We start from the raw sequence: 15,489 nt of genomic DNA on the forward strand, positions 1-15,489 counted from the left end.
TTGAAAAAATATATATTATTTAGTGGTTATATACTCAAAACATGCATGTATTTAAATATCTATTTATTTTTTGTGAGGGGTTTATCTAAAATCAGCTTATAAAACCTGCAGATATTGTATATCCAGCCATTGCAAACCATCCTCAAACCCCGCCCAGACTTTCTGTCCAATCACAGACTCCCCAATGCAGCTCAATGAGATGCATCTGCAAAGCAGGTGAATTAAAGCTGTATTTGTGCCTGTAGTTTCCCTTCAGGGCTGGACTGGCCCACCGGGAAATTTGCCGGTGGGCCACGGCACCTGGGGCCGGACAGCTGGTGTGCTGGCGGCTGGAGGGAGCCCTGTGCTGTCTCTGCTCTGCTCCTCCACCCTTGCACGCTACTTAATGAGTCCGGAACTGGAATATGACGTCGTATTACAGTCCTGGTCCCATTAAGCTGCGCCCTGGAGAGCAGAGCAGAGACAGCACAGCTCCCTATTCGCGCCACCAGTCGCCTGCCTTGCAGACCACCCACCTGCACAATCCTATGGCCGGTCGCACACTGGACCTCACAGGTAGCGATAATGTGTCAATCATGGTGTGTCTGTCATGGTGTGTGTCTGTGTCGTGGTGTATGTGTGTGTCTGTCTGTCATGGTTTATGTGTGTGTCATGGTTTGTGTGTGTGTGTGTGTTTAGATCAGACCCCTTCCATTGGCAAGGGAATAGTGTTTTACCTCACTTTTTTTTTTTTTTCCCCACACCGTGCTGGTATCCCCTCGACTGGCCCTGCCTCTATGGCTGAGATCATCAAGCTTGATGATCTCAGCCAATCCAATGTTTTGTCATAGGATTGGCTGCAAAACGCTACACCAATCAGCATCTCCTCATAGAGATGCATTGAACAAGAGAAATCTCAATGTATCCATCCTGGTAAAATATTTTATAAATACATAAATAATTGAATCAATGTATTTCTAAGGGGAACGTTCAGCGCCTCCATGCAGAGCGAGGAGGTGCTGAATGTACAGGAAGCACCTCTAGTGACCGTCACTAGGAAACAATGTATACACTGCCTTTTCTCTGAAAAGTCAGTGTTTACATTGAAAGCCTGCAGGGACGGGCATTAGACACCAGAACCACTACATTAAGCTGTGTGTGTGTGTGTGCCTGCTAGTGAGTACGAGTGTAATTGGTTATAGCTCTACAAATAGGTGCATACAGCTCTTTAATTCTGTCAGATTGTTTTGGAACAATTTGATAAAGCCTGAGATTCTCCACTGCATATATAACCAGATCACTCTAAAGTGAGGTTTTAGAAGCATATCATCATATCTGTTCCATTGTAGATGGAAAAAGTAAAGGGTGGCCACAGAATATCTAGACCATGTTTATTACAAACTTTTCTGTAGGGAGCATTTCTGTGACAGTGAGCTTGTCTGTAGTGATCTTGTGTATGTCAGTGAGCTTGTCTGTAGGAAGCATGTGTGTATCAGTGAGCTTTTCTGTAGTGAGCGTATGTGTGTGACAGTGAGCTTGTCTGTACAAAGCTTGTGCGTGTCAGTTTGTCTGTACTACGTTTGTGTGTATACCAATAAGCTTGTCTGTGTGTGTCAGTGAGATTGTCTGTCAGTGAGCCTATGTGTGTGCATCCATGAGCTTGTGTTTTAGGTCAATGAGCTTATATATATCAGTGCGATTGTCTGAGTCTGTGTTTCAGTGAGCTTGTGTGTCAAAAAATATATATTTGAGATATATATATATATATATATATATATATATATATTTGAGATATATATATATATATATATATATATATATATATATATATATATATATATATATATATATATATATATATATATATATATATATATACATATATACATATATACACACACACACAAATGGAAGCTTGGCACTCTCCTCCAAAAATAATTAATTATATCACATGTGCCTGGGTGCAAATTGCTGGCGTCAGATATATATACTCATAAATGAAAAAAATCAAAATGCACTCACAGGTCTTCAAATTAGTGGACAAATTGGTGCTTTATTTGGTCATCAAAAAAGTGTACAAAAATCAATCGACGTTTCGACCCTGCCGGGTCTTTTTCAAGATCATAGAGTACATGACAGTACTGTGTTTATATATCAAATACAAATCTAAAAGAAAGTGCACTTACCCAATGGTGAAGTGAGGAGGAGTGAGTCTGTCCGTTACAACCCGGAAGTGATTGGAAGCCGTATAGGACGTCACGTGATCGGGACGTCGGGCGGAGTCAAAGTGGTTGCCGAGGCAACAATATACACAGAACATGATTACATGCCGGGCACAAGTGAAGCATTAGGGAGGACTAAGTGAAAACTGCTGAAGGGTCTACTTAACCCTGATGCCAGAAAAGAGCACTGGTAGACAATAACCAGTGCTGTGCAATACTGTGCGTGGTGTAAAAAAACACACAAGTGATAAAGTGTAGCCACCAAGTGAATGCAAAGTAGTGAGAAAATATATATACATGACATCCTAAATAAAATGAAATAAAATAAAATCAAGAGCAGAGAACAACATATATTCATACATTGCTGTATATGTAAGATTTGTGCAAGGGTACTGGATCTTGCATGTTCTATGCACTAAAGCATATTATAAAATGTACTAATAAAATGTTAGTACTAATGAGTATGTACTGGACTGCACAGATGACACTGACTTGTTCAACTGTATACATGTACTATCTGAGTATATTTCCTTTCTAGAGGACTAGGATGATCAGAAGGACGACCTACTAAATATCTAACTACCCACAAATAGAATAATCTGAAATTCCATGTAGACAGAAAAAAGAACTGAAAAGCATGTGATTGCTGTATACAGAAGGAAAAACTTGTAGTATATAAAGAAACAGCAGTACAACATGGGTCTAAAGTATATGAAAGCTAGACTCCAGCCACAAACTAAAAAGACACCTGTCTCTAAATATTATCCTCAAAAGGATTGATTCCTCAAAAAATCATAATTATAGCATGTGTTTGCTGTATACATATCAAAATGCCACAAGTGAATGAAAACACAGGGACTAACCATACGCAACACTCCTGATTCTCTGAACCATGATAGGAGGCCTTTAGGGAAAACATTTGTTAATATACCAAACATGCTATAAGCATATCATTACTACCTACATCAGTTCAGGTATGTGACAGTAGTATCCGCCTGAGCTTAAACAAAAAGAAACTGTGTTACAGGCTTACGCCAGTAATTGTAACGTATGTTTGCTTTATACATATCAAAATGCCAAAAGTAAATAAAAACACAGGGATTAACCATACGCGACACTCCTGATTATCTAAACCATAATCAGTGGCCTTTAGGAAAAACATTTGTTAATATACTAAACAAGCTGGAAGCATATTATTGCTACCTACATCAATTCTGGAATGTAGCGGTAATATCTGCCTGAGCTGAGCAAAAGGAAACTCCATGCTTCCGCCAATCATTGACATAAAGCCACTGGTGAAAAGAAATAAAAATAAAAATAAAAAATAAAACCCATGAAAAAAATAATAAATGAAGAGTATATGAAAAATATAACAGAAAAAATGAAAATGAAGGAATCTTAATACTACAAGGCTCACAGGAACATTGAATATACATTGTTTTCATTTAGTCCCTTGGGTGTAACTGTGTCCAAGTAGTGGATCCAATAGGATTCTCTCTGTAGAAGGATTTTAGAACGATCACCACCACGGACAAGAGGAGGTACATGATCAATTCCGATAAATTTAAGTGTGGGAAGATGGTGCTGCATAGCCAAAAAATGTTTAGCCACAGGTTTTTCTGTGGTCTGGTCCCTATATGCCGTCATTATTCCGGATCGATGACCCCGCATCCTATCACGTAATGTGAGGTCTGTCTTCCCGACATACGATAGTCCACATGGACAGGTCACCATGTAGATGACATGGTCTGTCGTGCAAGTGATGTAATGCTTGATCGGTATCCGTTTGCCCGTGTGTGGATGGGCAAATGAAGTGCTGGTCAGCATATGGCTGCATGTTACACAACCAGTGCACTTAAAACATCCCTTCTTTTTGATCCATGTTTTCTTAGTATAACATTGAATGGGGTCATTGCAAACTAGTAGGTCCCTCAGATTACGGTTTCTCTTGTAGCTAATCAAGGGACGTTGTTGGAGGATTGAAGGGAGATTCTTATCAGCTTGTATCACGTCCCAGTGTCTGTATATCGTGTTTCTTATTTTTGTAGTTGCTGTATGGTAGGTCATAGGGAGAAACAATTGTGTTTTCATGGTTTTGGTGTTGGCACTGGAATCTAGGCGTACTCTGGCTCTTTGTTCAGCAATCTCCAATTTTTTTCATTTATGAGTATATATATATATATATAATATATATATATATATATATATATATATATATATATATATATATATATATATATATTATTCCATCATTTGGGGTGGCAAGACGTCTCCTTACAGATTACATGTGACAATATATAGCGCAATGACTTATGGGGCTGGCATAGATTTTTTTTTTTTTTTTTAGGGCTGCTTTGGATCCTCAGGCCAGCCCTGTTTTCCCTTTTACATTTTTCCCCTTAGCCCTGCCTTGTCCTGTGTATTCCTGTTAAACTTGCTCAACTCTATAATTCCTCATATAATATAAAGAAAGAGTGGGTAGATCCTCCACAGCCTCTTGTAGTGTTGCATTTACATGAAAAAAAAGATGATTGAGATTTAATTATTGCTCATTCAAACACTGCCTTAATCTGTCCTTTCTGTAGTCTTTTCTATGATCTCTCAGACACAATAAACTACAGAAAAAGCAGCTTGGCAGAACAGGGACCCAAACTCGAGACTGTGACACTGCATTCTGGACAGTTGATCGGTATGTTTTAGAGCAGGTGGACACTCGCCCCATCATGTTGAAATTTCTCTACTTGCGATAGCATTCAAACTTCTCCTTGCTTATTAAGACTTTGAAGATACAAACCAGTAGCACAGTAATTGCTTTCTTGAATCTGCCCTTAATAATTACATTTAGTAAACCTGTATTGAAAATTAGAAAGGCAGAGACTAATGGAAAACTAGCTTTTTCACTGAATTAGAAAGGAAGACAATCCATATATTGACAAGACTTCAAGTTGAAAGAGATCAAGAAAACTGTTTGGGACTATCTGTGCAAAGATTCACGCACAGACCTTATGTACAGTGGCATTTGCATTTTTTCAATGCGGAGATGCTCAGAATGGGTTCATGTAAATTAGCAGACATAGAACAGATTTAGTGATAATTTGCTCTATGTTTTGGTGTTAATGGTGACAATTCCGTTAAGGAACACCACTCCAACATTAAAAATAAATGTATTCTTAATCTTGGATTTCCTTTTTAGTGGGGAAAAAAGGCATAACATTTACCTGTACCTCCCATATGGAACTCATCTAGTTCGCCCACTTGGGCATAGTTCAAACTAGTTAAGGGTCTGTCACCCCTGTTCCACAGGGGCTTTCTATTGTCACGTTCACTACTAGTGTAATATCTGTGTTGAAGTACTTTTGTACTATTATGGCTGTTGTATGCCTACTTACCGGTTTCCAATTTTGTACCTCTCCCTTCACGAAAATGATGTCAATAACTTCTTTAAATAAGGATTGTAAAAAAAATAAATCCAAATTTACCACTAATCCAATGCCAAGACATTCTAAACTCTGAGGATCTTACAATAAACGGCTCAGGCTGCAATTATGTGTACCCTGTGCAATCTAGTCAGAGAAGCATCACTGACTAAGGTGCATTTTGCAGCAATTGCAACATCATGCCAATCCAGTGCTTCTCCTAGAAAGGTTTTGAATCCAATGCTTTTCTTTATAAGAAGCATGAGCCACATTTGTCATCATCATCATGCTGACGTGATGATCACCTCCTGGGATTTGTAGCTCTCTAGCTTAAGGGCCTGGATTGTGGAACAATGAAGCCTGCCACCCTGGGGAGCATGAAGGAGGCCGGCACAGGGAACATTGTAGCCGGATGCCCTGGGGATCATGGAGGCGGCTGCCCTGGGCTGCATGGAGGTGGCAGGCTTGGGCAGTGTGTGAAGGAGCAGTGATCTTCCTGCAGCTCCTCTCTGCTCCCTCCTACTGTATAGTGATGGTAGGATCCGGAATATGATGTTACTCCGGCCCTGGCATCACTACAGAGAGCAGAGAGGAGCTGCAGGTAGAATACTGCTACCTGGCATGCAGGATGAGAGAGCAGCCCCACTGGACTCCAGGGAAAGATCCACTTGACTCTCCCAAAGGTAGGGAGGCTGTACTGATTAAAAATGTCAATTTGTGTGTATATCTCTGTCACTGAGTGTTTGTGTCTCTGTCAGTGTGTCTGTTAGAGTGTTTCTGTTTATCTACCTGCCCCCCTCTGATCACATGAGAGAGGAGTTTTTACTCCCCTTTTTTCCCAGGCTATGTCTGTTTAGTCATGGCTTGTCCCACCTCCATGACTGAGATCATTAACCTTTGTGACTTCAGCTAACCCAATGTTTTCCCATAGGAAAGCATAGGGAGGATATTGCGCATGTTCTCAATGAGTAACATGCAGCACTTCCATGCAGAGTGTGGAGATGCTGAACAAAGATGCTAAACATTGTGCAATACTGACACAGGACTCTCTAGTGGCCATCTGAGTGACTGTCAGTAGAGGTGTTATTAGGCAGAAATGTAAACCTTGCCTTTTCTCTGAAAATGCAGCGTTTACATTGAAAAGGCTACAGGGACTGGCTATAGTCAGGTTTTGGTGACTGTAGTGTCCCTTTAGGAATTGTATAATTCTCGTTGTAAATGAAACTTTGGTAGTTTAAAAAAAAAAAAAAAAGCTGGCTCCTAGATTGCAAACAAATGTGTAAAGCCCTGCCTTAACCATTAGTCCATTAACAAAATCTGGGTTTCCGTGCTATTTTAGAAAGTCCAGTTTCTTAGAACATATTAACTGGAAACTCCACACTATATCTTTTTAGTAGATATACCGCAAATGAAAACATGCATGCATTTAATTATGCATTGTTTTCATTGGCATCACGGTAAAAAAAAAAAAAAAGCATGCAAAAGCTGTAGTATAGACATATTGTCTGCAGCCTTTGCAAGCCCTCCTCTTCTAACCCCACCCAGCCGCCCAGGCTGTTAAATCAGACTTCCTAATGCAGTTTAATGAGATGTCTTTTTGCAAGGTAGGTGCTCTGAAGAATTGCCTGCCTCTTTGGTTTAGATCCACTGTGCTAAACAATCAAGAAGTAACAGAACTCACGTGGGTGCAATAAAAAGTGTCAGTTTTTATTGAAATCTCCACTTGTAAAATGAAAAGAATAAAAAAAATGGAAGAGCTTTAGAGGTCGGGATTGTCACTTTTAAGGACCACTGATCTTTAGCAGGTTATATATAGGTCCAGTATTGGAGTTAGTAAGGTCTTGGTGACCTAATATCAATGTCACAGGCTCTGTGGCTGTAAAATAGCAGTAAACTTCGTGCATGGTCTATGATACAATGTACATTGGACTACCAAGGCTAAAGAAAAGCACACAATAATAGTCAGGGGACAGGAGCACACCGTGAAACACTGGCATTTCTCATCTTTTCTGAATATTCAGTTGTACTAATGGACATGGAACATAACCTGTACTAGTTGCAGTTTCTCGTATAGATTATGCATAGTGTAAACAGCTGCTACCAACATAAAACTTATCTCTGCTTTTGCAAGCAACATATTTTTAGTCATTGTTTCCAGAATAAAGCCAAGATACAAATTGTCTGATCATGATAGATCATGTAACTTGAAAAAGGTTCTTTGTTTTGGGTGGAAAAATCAATGACAAATCACTGGGAACATTCTATAGCTTACTAAGTGCTGATTCCATATTTTGGGTGACTTGTATTCATAGCATAGGATGTGCCAGTTTGTTGTGATGCTTATCTTCACACATTTAACCCTTATAAAGTGATACCTCTTGATTATGCATAATTGATTATATTATTCACATAGTGAATAATGTTAGTTCTCTGTTGTGATGAATATTTTGTGATGCTGACCATTTGATGAGGAACAGGAAAACATACCATTGATGTAAATGTTCTTTTTGTTTAGTGTTTGTCCTTCCTCTGAGCCGAGGATATATACAACTGGTCAAGGTCCTCAAAGGAGCTCTTCCTACTGGAACAGACCTCATGTTTGCACTGCGTTCTATTGTGCATAATAAATGCAAAATAAACAAAAAGGAAACTAACTTTTACAGTTCTTGCTAGTGATCTACAACCGTTAATTCTTTAGAACAGGAGCCTCTCATTAAGGATTATATGAGCTCTTGTCTTGTGCCATAAGATATATTTATTTTTTGAGATTGTGAAGTGGTCAGATACAGATAACATAACCCGTAAATTAAACAATGAGTTCATAGTGGGTTTTTATTAATATATGATATACGGCATGAGGTCCACCATTGGTATTTTTGCGACCCAGGGGCTGCTTTGTGTTGTGGTATTCCCGCGGCCCACGGCGATCACCTGCTGCATCATATGGAGTCATACCCAGCGGCTGTGCGGTGGCGCTAGAGTGCTGAGTGCAGAGCAGGTCAGCCACTCCCCTTTCCCTGCTGCTCGCAGTGCCAGACTAGCACTGTGTGTCCTGCTTGAGTGTACTTTTAAAGTAAACAAGGTGTCCATCAGCACCATGTAAGACTGCAATGGATTGCAAAATGGTTCACCCCATTACCAGGAAGCTAGGCCAGCGGGCTATAGTGGTTATGTTGCTTGGACTAACCATTTTAAAATAATCCTACACCATGATTTTTGCCTTAGTCATTATTACCTGCCATTGCTTATCTTCCTATTCCACCAAGCCACATGCATAATGTCCTATGATCTTTTCTATTACCATTAATGGTCTTATCTTTCAATGTGATTTCATGCATTCCTTTTCCATAGCCTACAGCCCCTTCCAACTCTTTATCTAGATCGAACCATAAACCGGATATTTTCTGAGCTCAATTTATACCGTTCTCTCACTGATACTGCACAGTATGTGTTTTAATATTGCCTGACATGTGGGTGATGGCTGGGTTACACACTGTATAATTACATTCGGGTTTTTAATTTCAGACCTCTATATGTTGTAATTATCTACTAGACGATAGCATTGTTATGGCAAACTAATTTCCTCAAACTGATTTTTATATTTCAATTTGTAATTCTTCCTTCTTTACTTTGGCACTTTACAATCCATGAACTAACTTCCTCACATTGTTAGCTAGTAAATATCTGCACTTTCTCTGTTTTAGAAGGACTCAAAGCCAATTTACCCATATTTAACCCTGTCTTCCTCAGTAGAACAAAGTTTTAAAGCACGTCCTACCGTGAACAAATATTTGAGATGCATTTAATTTTATCTTGTGTTGTGAGCAGGGCCGGACTGGGAATTAAAAGCAGCCCTGGAAAAAAATTATTTACCAGCCCCATAATGCGTCGCGCCAGCATAGTGTGCAGATACAGAGTTAGAAAAGATAACTTAAAATTAAACTTATTACTCCAACGTGAAAAAAGCACATATAGGCTTAAAAAAAAGAGTGCAGATTTATTTTAAGCAGACGTGCCTTCGCATATAACCAATGTTTCAGTCCAACTACCATGACATATTAAGGAAAGCTTGGTAATGGGATTGAAATGGTGAATGTATGTAGGGCACAACTGTAAAAAATGAAGTTATCTTGTTTATTTTGAGGTCCTGTGGGTGCACTCTTCACTTTAAATATGTTATTGTGCTGGAGTATGCACCTACCTAGCAACAAGACTGGGCCAATATCTGCTCATTACATATTGTACATATCAATGACATTTCTTAGTGTATTATGCATATATAAATGTACATTAATATATGTGTAAATATAATAGGCATAATTATATATATATATATATATATATATATATATATATATATATATATATATATATATATATATATAATATAAATCAGTGGCGGATCCAGAGCCTGATCTCAGGAGGGGCACCTATAGATTATTTAAAGAAATAATCCATGCACAATAACCACTACTGCTCTGTGTAGTGGGTATGGTGCCAGGAGTGCCGGGACCCGCTCCCAGAGTAAGTAGTCAAACCGTTTAAGTACAGTTTGACAACTTACCTGGGGTCTGCTGGGATATGGAGCTGTAGTAGGGTATAGGAGCAGTGGTGCAATGTGTGAGGGGTGCAATGTGTGTGAAAGGTTCAGTGTGTAGGGTGCGTGGGGCAATGTGTGTATGGGTGGCTGTGTGTGTAGGGGAATGTGTGTATGGGGGTCTGTGTGTGTGTATGGGGGGACAGTGTGTGAATGTGTATGGTGTGTGTGGGCAGTGTTTGTATGGGGCTAGAGTTCACTCTCACCACTTGGACCACCAGGAATCCCTGGTGGTCGCAGTGGTGGGAGTGAACTCTAGCCCGTAGCTCCAGGGCAAGAGTTTCCCTGTGGCACTCTCCCTCCCCCTCTGTCTCTCTCTATTCACCCCTCTTTCTCCCCTTGTGTCTCACTCTACCCCCTCTGTCTCTTTCTCCCCCCTTTCCCTGTGGCACTGTCTCTCTCTATTCACCCCTCTTTCTCCCCTTGTGTCTCACTCTCCCCCCTCTGTCTCTTTCTCCCTCCTTTCCCTGTGGCACTCTCCCTCCCCCTCTGTCTCTCTCTATTTACGCCTCTTTCTCCCCTTGTGTCTGACTCTCCCCCCTCTGTCTCTTTCTCCCTCCTTTCCCTGTGGCACTCTCCCAACCCCTCTGTCTCTCTCTATTCACGCCTCTTTCTCCCCTTGTGTCTCACTCTCCCCCCTCTGTCTCTTTACCCCCTTTTTCCTGTGGCACTCTCCCTCCCCCTCTGTCTCTCTCTATTCGCCCCTCTTTCTCACCTTGTGTCTCACTCTCCCCCCTCTGTCTCTTTCTCCCCCCTTTCCCTGTGGCACTGTCTCTCTCTATTCACCCCTCTTTCTCCCCTTGTGTCTCTCTCTCTCCCCTCTGTCTCTTTCTCCCTCCTTTCCCTGTGGCACTCTCCCTCCCCCTCTGTCTCTCTCTATTTACGCCTCTTTCTCCCCTTGTGTCTCACTCTCCCCCCTCTGTCTCTTTCTCCCTCCTTTCCCTGTGGCACTCTCCCTCCCCCTCTGTCTCTCTCTATTTACGCCTCTTTCTCCCCTTGTGTCTCACTCTCCCCCCTCTGTCTCTTTCTCCCCCTTTTTCCTGTGGCACTCTCCCTCCCCCTCTGTCTCTCTCTATTCGCCCCTCTCTCCCCCCTTGTGTCTCACTCTCCCCCCCTCTGTCTCTCTCTCTCTATTCACCCCCCTCTGTCTCTCTCTCTATTCACCCCCCTCTGTCTCTCTCTATTCACCCCCCTCTGTCTCTCTCTCTATTCACCCCCCTCTGTCTCTCTCTCTATTCACCCCCCCATCTCTCTCTCTCTTCACCCCCCTCTGTCTCTCTCTCTCTTCACCCCCCTCTGTCTCTCTCTCTAGTCACCACCCCCTCTGTCTCTCTCTCTCCACCCCCCTGTCTCTCTCTCTCCACCCCCCTGTCTCTCTCTCCACCCCCCTCTGTCTCTCTCTCTCTACCCTCTCTCTCTCTTCATCCCCCCCTCTCTCTCTTCATCCCCCCCTCTGTCTCTCTCTTCATCCCCCCCACCTCTGTCTCTCTCTTCATCCCCCCCCCACCTCTGTCTCTCTCTTCATCCCCCCCCCCACCTCTGTCTCTCTCTTCATCCCCCCCCCCACCTCTGTCTCTCTCTCTCTCTTCACCCCCCCCACTTCCATCCCCCCCACCCACCTGAGAGGAGTCTGGGGGCCGGCCGCATTGCGCGCTGCAGCCTCGCCGGTCCGGCAGCACTGTTAATGCTGAGGGCTGAGGGAGGAGCATGTCTCTCTACCATGCTCCCTCGCGGTTCCCACAATCCCCAGCTGGGGATTGTGGGAACCGCGAGGGAGCATGGTAGAGAGACATGCTCCTCCCTCAGCCCTCAGCATTAGGTGTGCCGCCGGACCGGCGAGGCTGCAGCGCGCAATGCGGCCGCCTGCCGGCCGGCCCCCTTAAAGTGTGTGCCACCGGACCGGCCACCCGGTGGCACATATATTGCCCCCAGCAGCCCCCAGGTGCCGCGGCCCACCGGGAAATGTCCCGGTATCCCGGTGGGCCAGTCCGGCCCTGGTTGTGAGCTGCTTACTTCAGTATGACACATGAAGTGAGACCAGGTAACAGCAGTTGTTCACTGCAAACTTGTTCATAAAATATGCATTCTGGGTACAATGTGTAGGCTAGGTTACAGTTATTTTATTTATTTCATTTAATCTGCTGTAGTTAAATTCCGAGTTCTGAGCTGACTAATGCCAATTCTTTGCAGATTCTTTGCATGGAAGGTATTCATTGGCCAAGAGCACTGTCGGCCAATGAATGGCTGGAATTGGTATATGGCTTCTGCACAAGCTGAATGCATGCCACCTGCCCTTAGAGGCAACCCAGCATGGATCCTGGTAAGAGGACAAACAGTTGCAAAATGGTTTGCTCCATTACCAGGGAATAGCGCTAGGCAGGGCATGATTTACACAATTAAAATGAGTTTAATGTTTTTATTAACTGGACATTGCAGGCTTGAAAACTTAAATTTGAAAACAGCATATGTGTGTGTATATTTCTGCTTGTAATGTATTGTGTTTGAATCAGAGTATATTGAGTATATGCAGCTACGTAGATGTATGCAGGGTTAAAGCAACACTATAGTGTAATGAGTACAAACCTATTCCAGACAATATACTGTTGAAGTGGCTGTTTAGGTGACAAGCCCCATCTTTGTGCAGTAAAAAGGTGATTTTACTCCTCTTTTCTCTGACGCTGTGCTGGTCTTGCTGCCACTGCCCCCATCTCATGTCTGAGATCATCAGTCTTGATGATCTCAGCCAATCCTAAATTTTGCCAAAGGAAAGCTTTGGAAGGCTATTGCGCATGTGCTTTAAAATGCCACGCTATGCCAATCAGCATCTTCTCATAGACTTGCATTAAATAAAAGCATCTCTATGGGAGAATGTTTATGCAGAGAGTAGAGTTTCTGAATGCTGGACTAGGAAGCAACTTTAGTGGCAGTTTGAGTGACTGCCACTAAACGTGTTCCTAGACAGCAATGTAAACAATGCATTTTATCTGAAAAGGCAGTGCTATAGACACCAGAACCACTACATTAAGCTGTTATGGTGACTATAGTATCCCTTTAATTTGTTAGAAGCAGTTAGGCTAAAGGGATGTTTCATAAATTGACATGAGAATTAGATTACATGGGGTGTTCAGTGTTAGAGAGGATTCAAAATGCTATAATTGTGATATAAAGAGTGTTTAGCATTATTTACTTCAGGGTTAGAGTGAGGTTAAATTTAATATTGGGATACATTTGGTGTTCAGTTTTTAAGATCAGTTTAAACTAGGGTTTAAGGGACACACCAGGCACCAACACAACTTAATCTAAATGAGGTTATGGTGCCTGGAGGCACTCTTACCTCAAATGGTTAAACTGTTCTCTAAAGTATTAACCTCAAAGTTGCCTCCAGCGGCAATGTCCACTCTTCCCAGGTGGCATCTGCCTTCTGAATTTTTAAATTCAGGAAGCGGGAATGCTGCCAGGCAGGGTGAATACTGATTGGTTGAGAGCAATCAACTAATGCTCTCAGCCCAGCAGTGACTCCCCATTCACTAAACTGGCTTGGAAAAGGCACCTTTCTTTTAGATTAAGTTGTTTTGATGTCTGGAGTGTCCCTGTAAGATAAAGACTATTTTTTTTTTTAAGGATTGGGTTTGTTTAGGTTTTGGGAGGGATTAAATTTAGGTTTAGTGGAAAGAAATGTGGGTCCTAGTTACTCAACCCATGGTATGCGCACCACAAGTAGGGTGGTATATCAAGAGCTGGCCACCTTAGCGTTCCCCCAAGAGGCCCTGAGTTTAGGATGGAGGCGTAGGCAGCGAGGGAACTTCATGGTCTTTTAGCACTGCTTTCTCGTGTGCCATCCGGTGATGCCGGGAGCTGTGATGCCAGGAGCTGTCACTCTGTCCTTGGCATCACTAAACAGCGAGTAAGGGAGCAGGACTGGATGAGCATGAAGATTACACAAGCCCCACACTGGACTTTAGGGTTAGAATTACAGCTCTCTTAAAGGTAGGAAGGCTGGGTGTATTTAAATGTAAAAAAAAAAAAAAAGTACAAAAACAACAATTTGTGAGAGAATGTGTATGTGTCAAATCAGTGAGTGTCTGTCAATGTGTGCCAAATCAGTGAGTTTATATGTCAGCGAGTGTATCTGTAAGTGTGTCTGACCTTATGTGTCAAATAAGTAAGCGTATGTCTGCCAGTGAGTGTGTGTGTGTGTGTGTGTCAATTTCCAGTGTGTGTCAGTGTCTTCTATGTGTAAATGTGTCATTGTACTCTGTGAGTAAGTGTGTCAGTTTCCTCTGTGTAACTGTGTGTCTGTCAGTGAATGTGTGTGTCAAATCAGGGCGTGTGTCCTCTAAGTGTGTCAGTTTCCTTTGTGTGTGAGTTTTTCCTCTGGGTGTATAACTGTGTGTGTGTCATGTTTTTATTGTCTTTTTTTTACATATATATTTCAGGATGGTTTTTTGTGTGTGTGTGTTTTTTTTTTTTTTAAGGGAACATTTCCTGTAAAGTGTTACAAAACCAGTACACATACATATAGTATTTTATTCAGAATGCTTCATTGCATGCTTAAATATAAATGTGATCATATTTATGGAATGTTTAAGCCAAATTTTTACATATCCCTAGAAATGTTCTATTCTCATGTTGATAATTGGAAAATGCCAATCTAACAGTTTAAGATCTAGTTGTTGCCAAATTTAGTGACATAGAATTATTAAGAATGTAAATCAGGATATTGAAGATTGTTTGGGTTTTTTTTCAGATCAGTTTAAATACATATTACGATGTTTTTTGTATTTTTTTTCTTCTCAAGAGGTTGTTGCTCACAACATCATTGTAGATGGGTTTCTGTTGATCTTTTTATGTTTATTTCTTGTATTTGATTTAAAAAAACAAAAAAGCATTTTATGTTACGCCTCATCTGCTTATATTGTGACCTTTTGGCCTGAATGTCACAAGCACATCACATTGTTGGCTACTAATTGGTGAGCCTGGAGAGTCCACCTTTTTGGCCCTGTAACCTTCCAGTGGCTGCTGGAATCAGCACTTTCTGTCATACATGTCACACAAAGAAAAGCAATTTTTAGTACATTGTTTTTGTAGGTTATAAATGGCAGGATGTGCCCCAGCTGAGACTGAAGAAGAATATTCAGGGTGTTAAGAAATTTGCCAACCATACACAGTGTGCTTGTAATAAGTAAAATGTCTGTCACCTGGAATTCTTAATAGAGCTGTTTAGAATTCAATAGACAGTCACTTTGCCGAGTAGTTTTACATGAGAAAATGACAT

At 41.6% G+C, this 15,489-nt stretch overlaps 1 protein-coding gene across 1 annotated transcript in view; it reads left to right on the forward strand.

The window, feature by feature from the left end:
• SNX24 (sorting nexin 24) overlaps positions 1-15,489 on the forward strand; it is a 112,088-nt gene that overhangs the window by 36,128 nt on the left and 60,471 nt on the right. The window lies entirely within an intron of this gene.

The sequence above is a fragment of the Pelobates fuscus genome, chromosome 5, assembly GCF_036172605.1.
Source record: "Pelobates fuscus isolate aPelFus1 chromosome 5, aPelFus1.pri, whole genome shotgun sequence".
Lineage (NCBI taxonomy): Eukaryota > Metazoa > Chordata > Amphibia > Anura > Pelobatidae > Pelobates > Pelobates fuscus.